The 23,738-nt window shown below is 40.9% G+C and overlaps 1 protein-coding gene across 4 annotated transcripts in view; it reads right to left on the minus strand.

Annotated features, from left to right (window-relative positions):
* The window catches only part of LOC126266741 (histone-lysine N-methyltransferase 2D), a 129,536-nt gene that overhangs the window by 69,762 nt on the left and 36,036 nt on the right, over positions 1-23,738 (minus strand). The window lies entirely within an intron of this gene.

A 23,738-nucleotide genomic window follows, 5' to 3' on the forward strand; every position in this document is an offset into this window, starting at 1 on the left:
AGAACTAATATCCAAAATCTAAAGGAAGTGTCTTGAGGTTCGCAATACGACCTTCTCGGCAGTTCTTGCTTGTAAATAACAGGTCAGAAAAGTACACACATGTACATGGGCTTTCAGTTTATTGTTACTGCTATTTAACCTGGTTTTCAAACAAATCAATGGAGGCTGTGAATGAAAACTTCAACTACAAAGAAACTGTGAATGTAGTGGACAACCTATTTAGTGGGTTACATAATTTAGGTTGACAATATATTTTGGCAAAGTAAGTGTGACAGAACAACAGAGTCTGAATAGTAACTTACGAAACATTGAAAGATGCAGTTAAAGAAGTGAAGCAAGTTCACCTACTCAGGGAGTGAGAACGAGAACACACAATGCAAGGCAAATTTAAGAAACAGATTGGTGCTAACGAAAAAAGGATTTTCCAAAAAAAGTACTGTACTCATATTTAATATTGGCACAGAACACACTTAAAATATTCATCCTGAAATGCAATAATAATGTAATTGTCCTAGAACATGGAAGAAACAATAGAGCGAAGCAGTTATGATTGCACAGAAAAAGAGTAATGAAAGTAGTTACTTTTCATTCAAATTATCAAACATAAAATGTTAATACTAATTCATTAATTTTCATACAACACATATTTGCTGAAAACTGTTATAAATTGATAGAAGTAAAAGCCATGCAATATTATTACTATCGATTCAGATCTACAGATGAAAACCATTATTAGTTCTAAACAAGCTTCTGACTATCATAGCTCCTACAAAAGGTATACAATAAAATCAGTTTCTCTACTACTGAATTGAATGTTTACAGTTAAAAGTAAGGTACGAGTACTTAATGAAATATGCAACCAAGTTCTCCACAAGCCAGTAGTGTAAGTAAACATGTAATTGCACATGAATCAAACTGTGTATGAACAGAGTCAAACAATGTCAACATTTAGGGTAAAAAACCATCAATCTAAAGCTACTGTCATAAAACTGAAATAAAAAAATAACTTTGTTATGTTTATTTTTTGAATTTTGCTGTGCTGACAGAGTAAATTATATTTCTCAACGTCTGAAAGATTGTACTAAAGAGTTAACTGAATCAGAATTATAGTAGGAAAGTTCTTATAAAACATAAATACTTTAGGAATAAAGGAGACCTCTTATCAAAAAGCAGAAGCATTGAGTTGTCAACAGGCACACACAAAAGTTTGTGGCAGGAACTCTTTCTCGAGCTAGGGAACATGCGTTCTCAAAAGCGCACGCCCACGCGCACGCCCACGCGCACTCCCACGCGCACGCGCACACGGCATTAAGACCTAGACACATCCACCTGTGCAACACCACAAGTAATACAGGATGTTCAAGCACATGTTCAATCATTTTCCAAACATTAAAAAGCTACTTGATAAATGGTTGCCATTCACTACCCAGACTGAATACTGATACAAAAGAATTTCTTTCAAATCTGAATTTGTTGAATGAATGGAACACTATGGCCACAGAAGGAATGACAAAATCAACTTCAATTGCTTGCACGCAATATCTACAGAGATGAAATAACATTATTATTTCAACTATTTAACTGATAACCAGTGTAAATCATCAAAAAGAGGTCATATCACTCATCCTAATAGAAGAACTTGACCATTCTCGAACTTCAGAATGGCCTTCATGTATTTTACATACTTTACTATCTGATAGAGACATACAAAAACACATATTTCACAAAAGTAAATTACAGATGATTTCAGAACTGGGGCTCTTTTACTAAGCAAGAGGGAGAAAATGTTACACACTGCATGAAGGAATCTTTGCAATTTGAAAGAGTGTTTCTCTCAACTCTTGTATGTATGCTATCATGTGGAGATAGACTATCTTTGTCTGGATACAGCTCCATACTGAATATTTTTCTTTGTTACCCATTTCGAAAGTACAAAAAATAAGATAATGTCTGGTCAGCACTTATCTTCAGAAGGCAAAATTCCAGTACTACCAAAAGACACATACAGAACATTAGGAGAGACAAATGCAAACATACTTGGCTTGGAGAACTGAAAGCTCTTCCTCAGGAAAAATGGGATTATGCCTATAATACAACTACAGTGAAACCCCTATTTTACATTTTTATGTGGTCCAGGCTTTAAAAACGCAAAATTGAGAAAAATGTTAACTCCCTTCCCCCCCTCCCCCCACCCCCAAAAAATGAACAAAAACACATTTAACTGCCATATACGATTAAAAATCGCAATCCTCTCCAATACTTTGTATAAAATCTGTCTAACTGAACCAAATTACATGTACAATACAATATTTATACGATAATTTCTATTAATGAGTTTTATCAGTTCTTAAAAAATCATAGATGTACAACTGTTTAAGTAAAAACTCATCAAAAAAATTGAAACTGGTATCTGGATACAAGGTAAACTAGTCGTTTTCAGGCATGCTATGACCTCAAATTATACAAGGTGCACATAAGTGCAGGAACACTTCCAATTACTTATTGCACAAGAACCAAAATTGTACAGATATCATACATATGTCACTTTGAAGAGAAACCCTGAGCTAGTGCAGAAGCTCAATGACGTGGACAAAGACAAGTTACAGGAAGGGACAGCTGTTTCATGAAATGGCCTCCCCAATCACCAGAACTCACTCCGTGTGACTTTTTTCTGTGAGGACACATTAAAGATATGGTGTATGTAACACCTCTACCGCTTCATGCAGCAGAGTTCCGGGAGAGAATAAGGGAAATGACTGCCACCATCGACGATGCCATTCTGTGATGAGTGTGGCAAGAATTCGATTACCGTTAGTGACGTCTGCCGGGTCACTCATGGTTCGCGTATCAAATGTTCGTTAAAAAAGACTTTCAGAGTTTCTCTTCGAAATGCAATATGTATGACATCTGCACAATGTTTAGTTCTTGTGCAATAAATAATTGAAAGTGTCCCCGAACTTTATGTACACTAAATACATTCAAAACAAGCATTTTTGAGCATCCCCTTTGCGCACGCCAAGAAAAAAGCAAAAATTGATGGACACGTTGAATTAAACCAAAAACATCACAGCAAAGTGGTTAAACCACATGCATAAATGTGGACATATGCTTAATGACATACTTTGTCACCATTAATGTTGCTGGTTAACACTTTTCTTATGAATTGCACTGCATATGCTCACCGCCTTTAAAGTGTTACTTTAGGCTCGATGACAGAAATAGACACATGAATAACTGAGTTTACTTCCCCAATAGACATTACAAGCTGACGAGGAGTCAGCTCAGTGAATTTCTGTACACTGTGTAAAATGTAAATTTTAAAGAAAGCTCAAGAGCTACAGTTTCGCTTCAAACCCTCTATCACAGCTGCCAATCTTTACAATCTAAAGTGTGTTGTGTGTGCTGTGCAAAGTATATAAATGAGTAGTGTATGTAGTTCTTGAAACTGTATTACATTAGATTTGAACACAAAAGGGTTTAAAATGGGCTATTGCAAAACTCTTGTTCTGCTCCCATATGACATCTCTGTTATAGCACATCATTTACACGAAAAGTATATTTTCAGTATTTCACAAAATGCTTTCACCCCCTACTTACACTCCCATCGCTGAAGGGCCATTCCCCCTCTCCACTCATCCAGTAGGCGAGCTAATTTTATGTGTGTTAGTGTGGTGTGTTGGCTGTGCTGGCTATTGGATGACTTAACACGTTGCCACCCAATACGAGTTCACTAGTCAGAAATGGGCAATGTTTCCTCAATTCAGACTGAGCATGTTGTTCGAGACTCAATGTTTGAATTTAAAAGATCGACAATTGGTATAGTTGCTGAATACAGTACATCAGAAATACCTACGAAGAGATGAGACTGAGTTATAAGAGGCACAAGAAAAGGTGACGGCTTGGACCCTTCGTCACATATGGGCTCGGTTTGGAACACTATATGATGACTGTCTTGTTTTTCCATTACCACTTCAACCTAGCAGTAGTTGTATCATAATTGCATGGTGGAACTAAATTGTGCACGTTGCACTGGCGACACCAGTCGTGGATTACGTCAGCATTTCCTCCCTCACATTTATCCTGTCCACAATGGACACTCCACTATGACCCATGGTGTGAACCATATGTCTTTTGTGCCACTTATAACTAGTTGTTGTTGTTGTGGTCTTCAGTCCTGAGACTGGTTTGATGCAGCTCTCCATGCTACTCTATCCTGTGCAAGCTTCTTCATCTCCTAGTACCCACTGCAACCCACATCCTTCTGAATCTGCTTAGTGTAGTCATTTCTTGGTCTCCCTCTACAATTTTTACCCTCTACGCTGCCCTCCAATACTAAATTGGTGATCCCTTGATGCCTCAGAACATGTCCTGCCAACCGGTCCCTTCTTCTTGTCAAGTTGTGCCACAAACTCCTCTTTTCCCCAATCCTATTCAATACTTCCTCATTAGTTATGTGATCTACCCATCTATTCTTCAGCATTCTTCTGTAGCACCACATTTCAAAAGCTTCTATTCTCTTCTTGTCCAAACTATTTATCGCCCATTATTTCACTTCCATACATGGCTACACTCCATACAAATACTTTCAGAAATGACTTCCTGACACTTAAATCTATACTCAATGTTAACAAATTTCTCTTCTTCAGAAACGCTTTCCTTGCCATTGCCAGTCTACATTGTATATCCTCTCTACTTCGACCATCACTAGTTATTTTGCTCCCCAAATAGCAAAACTCCTTTACTACTTTAAGTGTCTCATTTCCTAATCTAATTCCCTCAGCAGCACCCGACTTAATTCGACTACAGTCCATTATCCTCGTTTTGCTTTTGTTGATGTTCATCTTATATCCTCCTTTCAAGACACTATCCATTCCGTTCAACTGCTCTTCCAAGTCCTTTGCTGTCTCTGACAGAATTACGGTATCATCGGCAAACCTCAAAGTTTTTATTTCTTCTCCACGGATTTTAATACCTACTCCAAATTTTTCTTTTGTTTCGTTTACAGATTGAACAAAATCGGGGATAGGCTACAACCCTGTCTCACTCCCTTCCCAACCACTGCTTCCCTTTCATGTCCCTCGACTCTTACAACTGCCATCTGGTTTCTGTACAAGTTGTAAATAGCCTTTCGCTCCCTGTATTTTACCCCTGCCACCTTCAGAATTTGAAAGAGAGTATTCCAGTATAACTAGTTAAGTCATATCAAACATCAATAGGAAGAAAACAGGACGAAGTCAAGCAAGACATTGAGTAAGAACTTAGAATCTAGGTACACATTACTAGATTAACAATGATGGTTATGTGTTTAAGGGACTACATAACGGGGTCATCAGTCCCTCCTTATCTTGAGAGAAATATGTCAAAAGGTAAAAAGCTAAAACAATGGGGACTAGGCTGCTCAAACTATATAATTCAGCCAGAGAGTTTAAAAGGGCGTGACAGCAGTTGTACCACATAGGTAAAAGGAAAGAGAGAAACCAGGCACAAACCTTATACAAGGCGGACTAAAAGCACAACAAGGTGAGAGGGGAAGAAAGGAATCTGCAGTTGCTTGGTCGGTGTCCACTACAGGGGGTGGCTCTCCTCTTTGGTGCCACTGTGCCAAGGCAAAAGCCACCTGGCACAGTAGCCATTTCCTGGAGTCCCGGTACCCGAAAGTGGCCAGGCACCTACTCCTCGGCTGACACAGTGAGGTCACAGTTCAGGCTTCAGCAATGCAATGCAATCCCTGTACTGTCAGGGGGGCTACCACCAAGAGGGTACATGAGAACCCCACCACAACGGACTGGCTACCACGCTGGATTTCAGGTGCAGAGGTAGATCCACTTGATTGGGAGGTGCAAAAGGTAACAGTGCACAGTGGAGAGGTAGTGCATCACAGGAAGGCATCCTTCCCCAAACAGGCCGCACTTTGGTAAAATTAGGAAAGTGGAGGTCAAAAGGCAAAATAATGTGAGGGAAAGGAATGGAAGGGCCATGGATTTATTCTAGCCCCTGACACTGCGGGTGGGGTTGGGGTGGGGGGCAACTTACTAAGAAGAAATACAGAATCAGGGAATTTTGAGCATTAATCTTATGGGGTTTTCACAGTGGCTAGGAATTTATGGTGTAGAACTGTGAAAAATGTAAAATCAGAGAATGTAAAATTGAAGTTTCACTGAAATTATAAAGTTCTCATTATTTTATGCCTCCAAGATGTCAAGGGCTTTGTAGAAGTTTAAAAAAATGCCTGCCGGATGGCATCTGCATAGAGTAGTAAAGCATACTGATGCACCTCTTATAGGTACTTCTATCTAACATCCATATCACATTCACAAAGTACTTTCCATTACAACGAACGAGGCTTTGAGGACCAAGTCATTGCACTAAACTGTTACTTTGGGAATAGAGGAAATGCTAATGGATACAAAGGTGTTTAAAGTCCAAAAGGAGGTACCCCCACCATTAGACTTACTACTTGTTAAACATAGTCTATCATTTAAACAACTAGCCCCGAGTAAGGTTTACAAAGGCTTACTTAAAACAAACCATTGCCAGTTTCGGATTTATTACAAATCCATCTATAACACATCTTTGCATGTGCAGTATGTGAGTGCTGTTCAATCATCTGTAAACTGCTTCAGGACACCGCCATTCTATGTTTTATGCCAGTACACAGTTACAAAATGTGGTCCAATTTAACATGAACAACAAAAATGATAGTTTCAAAAGTGTAAGTGTAGTAAAGATGTTAAGTTACAGATGCTGTAAGGGTGCATGGCTACAGCAAAATATATCTTTGCCAGAGCAATGAAATTAATTTAATGGTCAAAAACAGAAGTAAAATGTTGTACAATAAATTCTAATATGGCATTCTCCTGAATGGCCAAAATACTGCAAACAAACAGCAGACTGTACACAAACACAGAAAGGTTTAGATGTGTAAACTATTCAATCAGATCTATTATGTGTTACACTGCAAACAGATGATATATTTGTACACTGAATGTAACCAGCATTGGACATGGACATTAGACAAACAACACTTTATAAAGCACAATAACACAGTCAAACATACTTTTTTCCTTTTTGTTATTAAAGTGTTAAAATTAAGTATAGATACCAAACCTACAATTGTGTTCGGTATTATAAATAAAATTATAATTTGTAATAAATCCAAAACTTTTGTTTTAAATAAAACTTTTGTAAAGCATATTTGTGGCTGGTTGCCGTTTAAATTATAAACCTTGTAACTGAGCTACCGCCACAGTTCTCAATATGTCTACTTTTGACAACACAACGTTACCACTACTCAATTGGCAATTGTAGGTAGGACATCTTTCATGCTTGACAGTCCCCACAAAATTAGAGAGAAGCAGATAAGAAAATTAATGATTCAGTAATTCACAGTTTTTTTCGTTTTTGTCCAAAATTGCCATACTGAATGTCAAGCTTCAAGTGATATGGATTGGGAACTAGAACAATTACTTATTTAAAACCACAAAAAATGCTGCAACAACACAAAACGAAAGAACAAGGGTGCAAAGTCATTCGAGTTTACTGATTACATATTAAACTACTATACCATTAGTAGTAATGAAAGGGCAAAATCTGTAGTATCATTTATATTACATAAGTCACTTTATGACACAGGTTGACCAAAAGAAGTAATCAGCTGATAGAACATATTGAGACATCAAGCAATCGTCAATTTAGTATTGGAACGAATTGTGGTGGTAAAACTCATATAGGGAGACCAAGAAATAACTACAGTCAGCAAATTCAAAAGCATATAGGTTGCAGTAGTTATTTGGAGATGAAGACGCTTGCACAAGGTAGATTAGAATGGAGAACTGCATCACGAAGTCAGTTGAAGGAAAAAAAATTATATATATAAAATAGAAAGAAACTTCCACATGGGAAAAATATATTAAAAACAAAGATTCCAAGACTTACCAAGCGGGAAAGCGCCGGCAGACAGGCACAATGAACAAAACACACAAACACAAACACAGAATTACTAGCTTTCGCAACCGATGATTGCTTCTTCAGGAAAGAGGGAAGAAGAGGGAAAGACGAAAGGATGTGGGTTTTAAGGGAGAGGGTAAGGAGTCTTCCAATCCCGGGGGCGGAAAGACTTACCTTAGGGGGAAAAAAGGATAGGTATGCGCGCGGGCGCACACCCACCCACGCGCACACACACACACACACACACACACACACACACACACACACACACACACACACACGTGTGTGTGTGTGTGTGTGTGTGTGTGTGTGTGTGTGTGTGTGTGTGTGTGTGTGTGTGTGTGTGTGTGCGTGCGAGTATATACCTATCCTTTTTTCCCCCTAAGGTAAGTCTTTCACCTCCCGGGATTGGAATGGCTCCTTACCCTCTCTCTTAAAACCCACATCCTTTCGTCTTTCCCTCTCCTTCCCTCTTTCCTGAAGAAGCAATCATCGGTTGCGAAAGCTAGAAATTTTGTGTGTGTGTTTGTGTGTTATTTTATTGTGCCTGTCTCCCGGTGCTTTCCCGCTTGGTAAGTCTTGGAATCGTGACTTACCAAACAAAAGCGCTGGCAGGTCGATAGACACACAAACAAACATACACACAAAATTCGAAATTTGCAACCGGTGGTTGTTTCGTCAGGAAAGAGGGTAGGAGAGGGAAAGATGAAAGGATGTGGGTTTTAAGGGAGAGGGTAAGGAGTCATTCCAATCCTGGGAGCGGAAAGACTTACCTTAGGGGGAAAAAACGATAGGTATACACTCGCGCACACACACACGTATCCATCCACACATAAACAGACACAAGTAGACATTTGTAAAGACAAAGAGTTTGGGCAGAGAGGCGGAAGTACAGAGGCAAAGAAGTTGTTGAAAGACAAGTGAGGTATGAGCGGCGGCAACTTGAAATTAGCAGAGGTTGAGGCCTGGCGGATATAGAGAAGAGACGATATACTGAAAGGCAAGTTCCCATCTCCAGAGTTCTGACAGGTTGAGGTTAGTGGGAAGTATCCAGATTACTCGGACGGTGTAACACTGTGCCAAGATGTGCTGACCGTGCACCAGGGCATGTTTAGCCACAGGGTGATCCTCATTACCAACCAACACTTTCTGCCTGTGTCCATTCATGCGAATGGACAGTTTGTTGCTGGTCATTCCCAGATAGAAAGCTTCCCAGTGTAGGCAGGTCAGTTGGTAAATCACGTGGGTGCTTACACACGTGGTTCTGCCTTTGATCGTTTACACCTTCCGGGTTACAGGACTGGAGTAGGTGGTGGTGGGAGGGTGCATGGGAAATGTTTTACACCGGGGGCGGTTACAAGGGTAGGAGCCAGAGGGTAGTGAATGTGGTTTGGGAATTTCATAGGGATGAACTAAGAGGTTACGAAGGTTAGGTGAACGGCGGAAAGACACTTTTGGTGGAGTGGGGAGGATTTCATGAAGGATGGATCTCATTTCAGGGCAGCATTTGAGGAAGTTGTATCCCTGCTGGAGAGCCACATTCAGAGTCTGATCCAGTCCCGGAAAGTATCCTGTCACAAGTGGGGCACTTTCAGGGTTCTTCTGTGAGAGGTTCTGGGTTTGAGGGGATGAGGAAGTGGCTCTGGTTATTTGTTTCTGTACTAGGTCGGGAGGGTAGTTGTGGGTTTGCGAAAGCTGTTTTCAGGTTGTTGTTGTAATGGTTCAAGGATTTCGGACTGGAGCAGATTCCTTTGCCACAAAGACCTAGACTGTAGGGAAGGAACCGTTTGATGTGGAAAGGGTGGCAGCTGTCATAATGGAGGTACTGTTGCTTGTTGGTGGGTTTGATGTGGAAGGATGTGTGAAGCTGACCATTGGCCAGATGGAGGTCGACGTCAAGGAAAGTGACATGGGTTTTGGAGCAGGACCAGGTGAATCTGATGGAACCAAAGGAGTTGAGGTTGGAGAGGAAATTCTGGAGTTCTTCTTCACTGTGAGTCCAGATCATGAAGATGTCATCAATAAATCTATACCAAACTATGGGTTGGCAGGCATGGGTAACCAAGAAGGCTTCCTCTAAGCGACCCATGAATAGGTTTGCGTATGAGGGGGCCATCCTGGTACCCACGGTTGTTCCCTTTAATTGTTGGTATGTCTGGCCTTCAAAAGTGAAGAAGTTGTGGGTCTGGATGAAGCTGGCTAAGGTAATGAGGAAAAAGGTTTTAGGTAGGGTGGCAGGTGATTGGCGTGAAAGGAAGTGCTCCATCGCAGCAAGGCCCTGGACGTGCGGGATATTTGTGTTTAAGGAAGTGACATCAATGGTAACAAGGATGGTCTCCGGGGGTAACAGATTGGGTAAGGATTCCAGGCATTCGAGAAAGTGGTTGGTGTCTTTGATGAAGGATGGGAGACTGCATGTAATGGGTTGAAGGTGTTGATCTACGTAGGCAGAGAGATGTTCTGCGGGGGCTTGGGAACCAGCTACAATGGAGCGGCCGGGATGATTGGGTGTGTTCATTGGCTGAGTTGATGTGTAGGTGAAGGATTAGGTGGGTGAGGGCAATGGATTGTTCAGTTTGGAACTGGTATAGGGACTGAAGGAAAGAAGGGTTGCAGCCAGAGATGGGAGGCCTTTGGGGGTAATACCAAATGTCAGACAAGCCTGAGAAAATAAAATATGAGAGTGTAATCTGGCTAGGGCGAAGGCATGTTTGCCGAGGGTATGTAAATAAAACTTAATGGGGTGGCTGAGGGACTGCATCAGCTTTCAGACAACACCACAAACAAAGTTTGCCAAGGGTAATCCCATTCATGATGTCCAGGCGGAGCTTCAAGGAATCCTCAGAACCTTAGGCCCCCTACAAAACCTTGCACCTGACTCCATCAACCTCCTGACCCCACTAACACCCCATACCCCTACCTTCTTCCTAAAATTCACAAACCCAATCATCCCGGCCACCCCATTGTAGCTGGTTACCAAGCCCCCACAGAACGTATCTATGCCTACACAGAACAACACCTTCAACCCATTACATGCTGTCTCCCATCCTTCATCAAAGACACCAACCACTTTCTCGAACGCCTGGAATCCTTACCCAATCTGTTACCCCCGGAAACCATCCTTGTTATCATTGATGCCACTTCCTTATACACAAATATCCTGCACGTCCAGGGCCTCGCTGCGATGAAGCATTTCCTTTCACACCGATCACCTGCCACCCTACCTAAAACCTCTTTCCTCATTACCTTATCCAGCTTAATCCTGACCCACAACTTCTTCACTTTTGAAGGCCAGACATACCAACAATTAAAGGGAACAGCCATGGGTACCAGGATGGCCCCCTCATACGCCAACCTATTCATGGGTCGCTTAGAGGAAGCCTTCTTGGTTACCCATGCCTGCCAACCCAAAGTTTGGTATAGATTAATTGAGGACATCTTCATGATCTGGACTCACAGTGAAGAACAACTCCAGAATTTCCTCTCCAACCTCAACTCTTTTGGTTCCATCAGATTCACCTGGTCCTGCTCCAAAACCCATGTCACTTTCCTTGACGTCGACCTCCATCTGGCCAATGGCCAGCTTCACACGTCCGTCCACATCAAACTCACCAACAAGCAACAGTACCTCCATTATGACAGCTGCCACCCATTCCACATCAAACGGTCCCTTCCCTACAGCCTAGATCTTCGTGGCAAACCAATCTGCTCCAGTCCGGAATCCTTGAACCATTACACCAACAACCTGAAAACAGCTTTCGCAACCCGCAACTACCCTCCCAACCTGGTATAGAGCCAAATAACCAGAGCCACTTCCTCATCCCCTCAAACCCGGAACATCCCACAGAAGAACCACAAAAGTGCCCCACTTGTGACAGGATACTTTCCGGGACTGGATCAGACTCTGAATGTGGCTCTCCAGCAGGGATACAACTTCCTCAAATCCTGCCCCGAAATGAGATCCATCCTTCATGAAATCCTCCCTACTCCACCAAGAGTGTCTTTCCGCCGTCCACCTAACCTTCGTAACCTCTTAGTTCATCCCTATGAAATTCCCAAACCACCTTCACTATCCTCTGGCTCCTACCCTTGTAACCGCCCCCGGCATAAAACATGTCCCATGCACCCTCCCACCACCACCTACTCCAGTCCTGTAACCCGGAAGGTGTACACGATCAAAGGCAGAGCCACATGTGAAAGCACACACGTGATTTACCAACTGACCTGCCTACATTGTGAAGCTTTCTATCTGGGAATGACCAGCAACAAACTGTCCATTCGCATGAATGGACATAGGCAGACAGTGTTTGTTGGTAATGAGGATCACCCTGTGGCTAAACATGCCCTGGTGCATGGCCAGCACATCCTGGCACAGTGTTACACCGTCCCAGTTATCTGGATACTTCCCACTAACACTAATCTGTCAGAACTCTGGAGATGGGAACTTGCCCTTCAGTATATCCTCTCTTCTCGATATCCGCCAGGCCTCAACCTCCGCTAATTTCAAGTTGCCGCCGCTCATACCTCACCTGTCTTTCAACACCTTCTTTGCCTCTGTACTTCTGCCTCTCTGCCCGAACTCTTTATCTTTACAAATGTCTGCTAGTGTCTGTGTATGTGCGGATGGATGTCTGTGTGTGTGTGTGTGTGTGTGTGTGTGAGCGAGTGTATACCTATCCTTTTTTCCCGCTAAGTTAAGTCTTTCCGCTCCTGGGATTGGAATGACTACTTACCCTCTCCCTTAAAACCCACATCCTTTCGTCTTTCCCTCTTTCCTAAAGAAGCAACTGTTGGTTGGGGAACCTTGAATTTTGTGTGTATCGGTCAGGCGAGACTTATGGGATGGAATGGAATGAGAGGGAAAGACTTTTCCCTCCCTTTCCACCCCTTTTCCAGTCCTTTTTCTTCACCCCTCCTCCTCCCTCTTCAACCCTTCTGCCAGAAGAAGGAGCCACTGTTTTCGGAAGCTTGCAATAGCATAACTTCCTTTTATGTGAGCACTTTCCTGCTACTGTTTGGGAGTAGATTTTTATCTATCCAATTACATTATATTGTCAAAAATTGATTATTTTCTTTGTTATATTCTGCATATTTTGTAACAGTTATTATATAATTGCATTTGCCATCTTTGAAAAAATTGCACTACTTTAATTTTCTTGGGCGAACAATGCTGAATCTGATCACTTACAACATTTTACTGTTGAAACACTTCGGTTTTTCTGTGTTAATGCAGAAATATATAACTTATTTTGAAAAAAAAATACAAAGATATACAAGCAGCAGCAGAAGATTCCGAAAATTTTAAGACCATTCAGCTGCAAATACATTATACATGTACATTCAGTAATGCATTTTTGGTAATCATTCAATGGATTTTGGTAGATAGATGTGCATTTCACTAGTCACATGGTAGTTGTTGACAGATATCTTATTTTTCTGTTAGTACCTCTTAGTTTCTTTGGAACGCTTTGATGAATCCACAATTGCAGGATATTACGATTTTTCGTTCTCCTTAGTGTAGTGGATTTGTCAGACGAAATTTCTAGCCAGACATACTCAAGTTATTTTGAATGAGGCTCTATGCAACACTTGGCTTAGTGTGCTATGATCATTGAAATCCTCTGGTTCCATCTTGGAGACAACTTTCTTTGTCCTTGGCACTGGCACTGGCAATGGCAATGAATGGAATCCAACTCTCTGGTTGATATAGATGAAAGAATCTTTTGTCACTCTCTTCTTTTTAATATTCAACCCTGATAGTGGTTAACAACAATTTCACTTTTCTGCCCACATTTCTCTTCTTTTTGCATACATAGCACATCCTTCACCACTCATAATTTAGCACATGTATGACATCTTTGACCGTCCCAGTGATTCCTTCCATCAATAGCTCTTTCCCCCGTTGTTCCATAATATTGAACCTTAAAATGTTGCTACAAGTTTGTCTTTTCTTTTTGGATATGCCTCCAAAGAGAACTAATTTCCTGTATTCTTCTTGGTACCTCTTAGTTGGTAAATCTATCACTTCAGGTGGTGATAGTGATCATCATCATCATCATCATCATCATCATCATCATCATCATCGTCTGTAGCATCAAATCTCCAGGGCTTGTAGCAGTCTGCTCTTGTTTTCGTACTGTCCAAGTTTCATACCCATTTTGGACCAACTTCCAAACAAAGGTCTTCATCATCCATTCCTTTCTATCCAGACTGATGTTCTTTGTGGCTTCTACCAACTTATGTCATCCTGCTTTCTAAGTAGGTAAATTCCTCTTTCACTTCTAAGACCCCTCTTCCAATGCTCATTCTTAGAGGTGATCATTCTTAAGTAGTGCATACCACTTCTAGGCAAAACTACATCCTACAACACCGTTTTTCTGGTTTTGAAGAGAAAAATGCCTAATAGAAGCAAAATTCCTCCCTAAGTCTGCCTACCAGATGCAAAATTCTCCCCTAACTCTTAGGCCTAAATGTGACAATATATTTTTGTTACCTCAGTTGAAAGACTCAACTTAATTTCCTAAACCATTCTCTGCATCATTATTAATATAACAACAATATCTGCATCATTATTAACATAACAAAAGAATATGCAAATTGATGACCAATGACAATGCTACAAACTACTTTTTGCAATAATCATCTTGATGTGAGTCGAAGCTCTTGTGTTAGTCTGCATTGTCAAAATAATTTGATTTTTATAAGGCCGGTATATATTTCTCTGATAGCCAGGCATTTTATAGCACCTATGTACATTTGCCTGTGAGTTTCATTTCAACTCTACAGCATAAGTGTGTAATCTACTTTTGAAATATAACAGGCATGAGATGGTAGAATGTTGAACGGACCCCATATTTTCTTGCTACATTATCCTTCCTTGATGCACTGTGTGTGATGCTTCTTGTCAGAAACTTTGCCTGTCACACTTTTAACTACTTCTGTGTTACCTTGGTTTCTATTTGTATATTAAGAAATACACAAAGAAGAAAACAATGATAGATCAGCTTTCGGATAATGTAGAGAGAGAGAGAGAGAGAGAGAGAGAGAGAGAGAGAGAGAGAGAGAGAGAGAGGTGGGCAAACCCTTTGTCACATTGCTATTTTTTGTGTATGTACAATTATTTCAATTTTTTTACTGCTTAAGTGAAATGTATAAAAATAACTTAAGAAAGACTTCTGAATCAGAAAATTATGTAGTAAATATAGGTATACTGAAGTTGTTTACTTTACAACTTACATGGATGAATGAACATCTAAGGTTCATCAAATACACTCCTGGAAATTGAAAAAAGAACACATTGACACCGGTGTGTCAGACCCACCATACTTGCTCCGGACACTGCGAGAGGGCTGTACAAGCAATGATCACACGCACGGCACAGCGGACACACCAGGAACCGCGGTGTTGGCTGTCGAATGGCGCTAGCTGCGCAGCATTTGTGCACCGCCGCCATCAGTGTCAGCCAGTTTGCCGTGGCATACGGAGCTCCATCGCAGTCTTTAACACTGGTAGCATGCCGCGACAGCGTGGACGTGAACCATATGTGCAGTTGACGGACATTGAGCGAGGGCGTATAGTGGGCATGCGGGAGGCCGGGTGGACGTACCGCCAAATTGCTCAACACGTGGGACGTGAGGTCTCCACAGTACATCGATGTTGTCGTCAGTGGTCGGCGGAAGGTGCACGTGCCCGTCGACCTGGGACCGGACCGCAGATGGATGCACGCCAAGACCGTAGGATCCTACGCAGTGCCGTAGGGGACCGCACCGCCACTTCCCAGCAAATTAGGGACACTATTGCTCCTGGGGTATCGGCGAGGACCATTCGCAACCCTCTCCATGAAGCTGGACTACGGTCCCGCACACCGTTAGGCCGTCTTCCGCTCACACCCCAACATCGTGCAGCCCGCCTCCAGTGGTGTCGCGACAGGCGTGAATGGAGGGACGAATGGAGACGTGTCGTCTTCAGCGATGAGAGTCGCTTCTGCCTTGGTGCCAATGATGGTCGTATGCGTGTTTGGTGCCGTGCAGGTGAGCGCCACAATCAGGACTGCATACGACCGAGGCACACAGGGCCAACACCCGGCATCATGGTGTGGGGAGCGATCTCCTACACTGGCCGTACACCTCTGGTGATAATCGAGGGGACACTGAATAGTGCACGGTACATCCAAACCGTCATCGAACCCATCCTTCTACCATTCCTAGACCGGCAAGGGAACTTGCTGTTCCAAAGGGACAATGCACATCCGCATGTATCCCGTGCCACCCAACGTGCTCTAGAAGGTGTAAGTCAACTACCCTGGCCAGCAAGATCTCCGGATCTGTCCCCCATTGAGCATGTTTGGGACTGGATGAAGCGTCGTCTCACGCGGTCTGCACGTCCAGCACGAACGCTGGTCCAACTGAGGCGCCAGGTGGAAATGGCATGGCAAGCCGTTCCACAGGACTACATCCAGCATCTCTACGATCGTCTCCATGGGAGAATAGCAGCCTGCATTGCTGCGAAAGGTGGATATACACTGTACTAGTGCCGACATTGCGCATGCTCTGTTGCCTGTGTCTATGTGCCTGTGGTTCTGTCAGTGTGATCATGTGATATATCTGACCCCAGGAATGTGTCAATAAAGTTTCCCCTTCCTGGGACAATGAATTCACGGTGTTCTTATTTCAATTTCCAGGAGTGTATTATAATAGACTTACGTAATGTTTGACATTCATCCTCACACATGATATCCGGTGAACTATTCCACATTCCTAGATTTTCAGAAAGTGTTTGACATGGCACGCTACTGCCAACGGTTAATGAAGGTCTGAGGATACAGGAAAGGTTCCCAGATTTGTGAGTGGCTTGACGACTTCTTGGGTATAGGGATGTCCTTGACAGTAAACGTACGTAAGGCACATGTGTATTGTCGGAAGTGCTCCATGGACCTCCTTTATTCTCTATACACATAAATGATGGGAAGGATAGGGCAAGCAGCAATAATCTGTAACTGTTTGATAATAATGTATTGTACAGAAAGTATCATCATTGAGCGTATTGGGATTATACACGATGACTTATGCAGATGAGATGAATTTAAAAAACCACTGTAACATTCGAATGCAATATCAGTGGTGTGCTGCTTTACACAGCCACGTCAATTAAATATCTAGCTGTAACGCTACAAAGCTGTATGAAATGGAACAACCACATAAGGACAGCAGGAGGGTAAGTGAATGGTAAACTTTAGTTTATTGTTAATTTTGGGGAAGTATAGCTCTTTGATCAATGAGAACTGCTTGAGTCTTTGTAACTGCTACCAGGTTGATTAAAGGAAGACATCTAAGCAATTCAGAGGCTTGCAGCTAGATTTGTTATAATTACGTTCAATCAATATTCAAGTATTAAGGAGACACTTTGTGAATTCCAATGGAAAAACTAAGTTCTTTTTGTGAAACACTATAGAGAAATCAGAGACCGGCATTTTCAGCTGACTGCATAACAATTCTACTGCCATCAACAAAACATTTCGCATAAGGAAAGCAAACATAAAATAAGAGAAGGGCCGATACAGATACATACTGACAGTCATTTTTCCCTTGCTCCATTTTCCAGTGGAACTGGATGGGAAATGACTAGTAGTAGTACGTTACCCTCCACCATGCATGACACAATGGCATGTGGAGTATGTAGGTAGATACAGATTGTGGTTTAGAGCTCTGTTAAATGAAGCATTGTACCACAATTTACTGCAAGTCAGGATGTTAACAAGCATGACAAAAGTGCCAATGGCAAGGTTTACGAATGATAATTGCAGTTTTTTAAAGATAACATTTTTACCACCCTTACTGTACATCACTTAAATTCCACATTCTTTGAAGTGTGTAACATTCAATTTGGTCCCTTACCCCCCTCTTTTAAACAAACAAACAAACCTACCAACCAACCAACTAAAGTTACTCAAGCAAGAAAGTCATAGACACAACACATAAAATGAAATATACAATTTGAGAATCATCTCATGTCAATTACTGAACTACCAGCGTCCTTCCTATCTCATAATAAGAGTGTTTTGATTTGGGACAATTAATATTGATTTGCTTCAGGATCTGGTATTACCTAGCCTGATCAAAAGAATTTGCCAAGTGAACCTCATCTCATTGTCAAGCAATGTAGAAATTCTCTCCTTACTGTAGACTTTAAAACTAAATGTTGAGAAATGGAAAAGCAGGATTTTTATTAATTGAAATAGATTTTTGTATAATTTGTCTGGGATTTTACCAATGAGTAGTTAGCATTCTGGTATTTGTTAACATTGAAATGCTGTGACTCTAGAGGTTGTGGGGGCTCTTTATACAGACTGTTTCAAAGCATTATTGATTCTGTTGAAATTCTAGTGTGTGCCTTATGGGTGGGGAAAAAACGAATAGTTAAAACCAATATTGGTATTAGAGATTTGAATACCCGGTATTTCTCAGTATTTGTTTAGTCTCGGTTATAACAGGACTTTTTTCCATTTTTTACTAACAACAGGGTAAAAATGATGTCACATCAATTAGCCATAGTTGTAGAGCTAATTTGTTTTTAAATAAGTTTTTTAATAAAAAAAAATACATAATGTTAATTTGTCAAATTTTGATTGCTTTGAAATATAGGATTATTATAGAAATTGGAAATATCAATCAACACTATTTTAATAACAATGCCTACAGTTAGAAACAAGCAACAAATACATGACATAAGAATAAGTACAGCATTGCAGAGTCAACAATGTACCTGTTGTCATGTGGCATAGCCTATTAGGCAGTACACCTGCACATGCGATGTATGAGACTTGCCCCACCTTATCTGTACGGTAGTTTCTCCCTGTCGTCCTCCAGACTTTAGTTGTTTTGCAGAATGCTAGCAACCCTAGTTTGGAAATATTTTACTAAGTATGGTACCAATGAAGTGAAGTGCTCCAACGGTTGAAAACAGGAGGAGGCACAACAATCTTGTGACATCATATGTGAGGCAGAAAGCAAAAAAGAGACCTCTTTTTGGCAAAGTCAGTATCATCAGAAAAAGTAGTTTGGCACAAAACTATCTTTATTGCCTAGTACCTAATAACTTGCAGTTATGTGTGACATAAAATTAAACATACGATAAAAAAACAACTAAAGAAAAAAACAAGCAAGACAGGACACATTTCTTCAATCCTTGCAGTCCTAGCAAATTGTTCTCCCTAATATTACTATGGCTTTACATGATGTGCTTTCCTTCCTGCGAAAGAATCGAATACCTCATCAAAGTTCGGCAAACATTTTGCTACATGAAAAAACAAAATGTCGTCTAATATTGAAAAAGCTGTTAATACAAATAGTACCTAAGTCTGGTGTGGTTTCTCAACCTGATTACGCGTATTTTGTCACTGTCTGCTAGATAAAACGAAATAGACTGATCTACTATTGGAGCAAATTGTAACTAACACCAAATAAACTTGACTGTTTTGGCACAAATGGTCATTTTTATAACAAAACAGAATATACTTCACAAAGTACCAATATCAAATGCCTATTAGGACTACTACAGGCAAAAACCTTAATGTTCGGAAATAGTTTCACATTTCATTCATACACTCCAGCTTCTCAATCATGAGAACAGAAAGTAGTAGTACAAAGTTTTTATATAAATCTGAAATCAACATATTCTTCCATAATTTGTACGATATCTCCGTTTCTTCTCCTTCCTCGTTCTAACAAACAATCTTGTCATCATTACTTCTGTAACTATTCATGTCAGTGTCAAAACTTATTCTCTGGTTAACTTCACTACCCCAGCCACAATCAAAATCTTAGTTACCCCACATTTATTCTCCGGTTTTCCGCGCTACTCCCAGAACAGAATATAGGCGGCTGTTACAGGCGGCTGGACAACTGGCCCTTACTAGTGTAGCAGTCTGGCCAGACATTTTCTATCAAAATTTCATTTTCTTGGATACATCAAGAAGATAATATGTAATCTTTCTTACATGTTATTCCTGTTAGTCGTTTATTCCCACTCTGATAGTCTGAATCTATAGAGTTCGCTGGTAACTATAACAACACTGATCATTCGCAAACCCAGTCAACACATAAACAAACAGTGATTGGCATACACCTGTTTGGCTTTATTCCATTGAGCTCTTATAGCCCTGCCCCCTTCTGTCAGCAGGAAAGTTTATTTCTAGATGCAATGGGGATTCCCCTGGCAGAGACAACTTATGATTCATTCAGAAATAAACTTAGAATATGTTCAAAGATGTTAAAAAAACCAACAGGGATGCATTTCAAAATCATATAAATGATCAATAGATCAACATGGGCTGGATACTAGGCACTTTGTGAGACAAGTCCCTCCCTCCGCCCCTCCCCTCAAGAATATAAACTTGGCGACATCCCCCAGTAATTGCCACCCGGGGCATATACGTTGGCTTGCCCCCAGTGTATCTGGCAGCTTGCGCGTGCCAATAAAATTTGTACAGGTAGCATCTTGCTGCTAGTGCTTATACAGCTAACAGCCACAGTTCTGTGGCCAGAAACTGGGGAAGGTCCTACATATCCATGACTCAACTGCCCATATGCATGAGCCCGCTCGCAACTGCTCAAACGAATCTAATGTAAACAGTTGTGACGCCACACTCATCGTTGGGAATTTGTTGTTATTAAGCATTGCATAGTCTTCCTAAAGCCTTTGACACATTTTGCTGTAGGCAGACGCTTGTATGAGCATTATGTTTTGTTGTTGTATACGGCGCATTTCCTTTTCAGCTTAAGTTTTATTTTCGATTCTTTTTCTCTCATTCAAGCTTTATTGCTGCAGTAGGGTACACTAATATTCTTTATTAGATTATAATTTCTTACCATTCAAAATTACAAAAATTTAACTGGAAAAAAAGGGCATTCTAAAATATTTCCGAGTTTTTCCCGGTTTTCTCTTGGATGAAAAAATTCCTGGTTTTTCCCCGGATCTCCCAGTTATCCTGGATCGTCGTATACACTCTGATTATTTCCATCTAAATAAAAACAAACATTAAAAGATGTGGATTCTCTCTTGGAAACAGGGTCCGAAGAATCACTAGGAAATGTTAATCACATTGTGTAATACTTATCTAACATTTACAAAAAGGAAAAAGGATCACAATTCACTATTATACCTCTCTATTGCATGAATTACGTAATGAAGTGAAGAAAGAGCGCATCGAGTTGCCAAAACTAAATTTTCTCTTTCAGCAAGGCAAAGTATCCACTCACATGCTAGCAACTGACTGGGCCAAAATTACTTAATCACGCCATGTAATGCTGACCAGCAGATGCTACTGTCCCCATATTGCTACTACATCTATCCAAAATTAAAGAATAGACTTGGATCATGCAAGATAATGCTGAGGGTCACAGAAAATTTTAATACTATGTACAGCATCTTCTTCTTCTTCTTCTTCTTCTTCTTCTTCTTCTTCTTCTTCGTTACCCATCAAATATTCTGGTGTAAAAATAAAAATGCAAAAGCAAAGCTAATATCTCAAATCTACCGTACAAAACAATCATTCTGACAGGGAGAGCATTCATAATTACCATAATTTGAGCACCACATCAACCCTCAGGTGGATGACATAGAATTAAGCATCTCTTGTGTTGATAAAGAACTGAACCACTGGTAGCTGATAAGGTGATAGATTAGAATCTAGTTTTGCAGAGAGTACATTGCAACTGTGGCCACTTCCTTAGCTTACATTTATCAAGGATCTCTCATAAGGCGAACAAGGCCAAGTAATCGGAAAAAAATTGCAAGCTACTCCTGAATATAAGGGGAGAGGATGCACAAAATTATAGGCCATACCTACAATATTGGTCTGTCATGGGATCATTTAGTACACACTAAGTTTGCAAATAATGAATTTCATAGCAAGAGAAAAGCTTCTCTCCACAAGAGAGCACTGATTTAGAAAACAACTGAGCTCATCCTTTTCACACAAGATATCCAATCAACCACCGATGCAGGCCAACAGACAGATTCTATATTCCTTGATTTCCAGAAAGCACTTGACACTCTACTACACTGTAGATTGTTAACAAAGCCCCGACAAAATGGAATAGGTTCTCAAATATACAACTGGTCTGAAGACTTCTTCAATTAATACAACCCAGTACATTTTACTGGGTAGCAAGTGTTCATTAAAGACAAAAAGTAACGTCAGGAGTGTCCCTGGGATATGTGACAGGACCACTCTCCCACATGCATCAACTATCTTATGAATAAGGTGGGCAGAAGTATGAGACTACTGCTGATAATATTTTTGTGTACGGGAAAGTATTGTCACTGAGTGGCTGGGATTCAAGATGAATATTTAGTGTGATGAATAGCAGATAACATTAATACAAGTAAATATAACTTAATACAGATGGGTGAGAGAAACATTACACCAATTTTTAAATACTGTAATATAATATTAAAGGTATGCTGATTGAGTCAATCACATTGATTAAATAATTTAATTGTACTGTTGCAAAATGACATTAAGACTTGACAGAAAATCCTAGGAAGTTCTGGTCTTACGTTAAATCAGTAAGTGGCTCGAAACAGCACATCCAGACACTCCGGCATGATGATGGTATTGAAACAGATGATGACACGCGTAAAGCTGAAATACTAAACACCTTTTTCCAAAGCTGTTTCACAGAGGAAGACCGCGCTGCAGTTCCTTCTCTAAATCCTCGCACAAACGAAAAAATTGCTGACATCAAAATAAGTGCCCAAGGAATAGAAAAGCAACTGGAATCACTCAACAGAGGAAAGTCCACTGGACCTGACGGGATACCAATTCGTTTCTACACAGAGTACGCGAAAGAACTTGCCCCCATTCCAACAGCCGTGTACCGCAAGTCTATAGAGGAACAGAAGGTTCCAAATGATTGGAAAAGAGCACAGGTAGTCCCAGTTTTAAAGAAGGGTCATCGAGCAGATGCGCAAAACTTTAGACCTATATCTCTGACGTCGATCTGTTGTAGAATTTTAGAACATGTTTTTTGCTCGAGTATCATGTTGTTCTTGGAAACCCAGAATCTACTCTGTAGGAATCAACATGGATTATGGAAACAGCGATCGTGTGAGACCCAACCCGCTTTATTTGTTCATGAGACCCAGAAAATATTAGATACAGGGTGTCCCAGGTAGATGCCATTTTCCTCGTCTTCCGGAAGGTGTTCGATACAGTTCCGCACTGTCGCCTCATAAACAAAGTAAGAGCCTATAGAATATCAGACCAGCTGTGTGGCTGGATTGAAGAGTTTTTAGCAAACAGAACACAGCATGTTGTTATTAATGGAGAGACGTGTACAGATGTTAAAGTAACCTCTGGCGTGCCACAGGGGAGTGTTATGGGACCATTGCTTTTCACAATATATATGAATGACCTAGTAGATATTGTCGGAAGTTCCATGCAGCTTTTTGCGGATGATGCTGTAGTATACAGAGAAGTTGCAGCATTAGAAAATTGCAGCGAAATGCAGGAAGATCTGCAGCTGATAGGCACTTGGTGCAGGGAGTGCCAACTGACCCTTAACATAGACAAATGTAATGTATTGCGAATACATAGAAAGAAGGATCCTTTACTGTACGATTATATGATAGCGGAACAAACACTGGTAGCAGTTACTTCCGTAAAATATCTGGGAGTATGCGTACGGAACGATTTGAAGTGGAATGATCATATAAACTCAATTGTTGGTAAGGTGGGTACCAGGTTGAGATTCATTGGGAGCGTCCTTAGAAAATGTAGTCCATCAACA

The sequence above is a fragment of the Schistocerca gregaria genome, chromosome 4 (assembly GCF_023897955.1).
Source record: "Schistocerca gregaria isolate iqSchGreg1 chromosome 4, iqSchGreg1.2, whole genome shotgun sequence".
NCBI classification, from domain to species: Eukaryota; Metazoa; Arthropoda; class Insecta; order Orthoptera; family Acrididae; genus Schistocerca; species Schistocerca gregaria.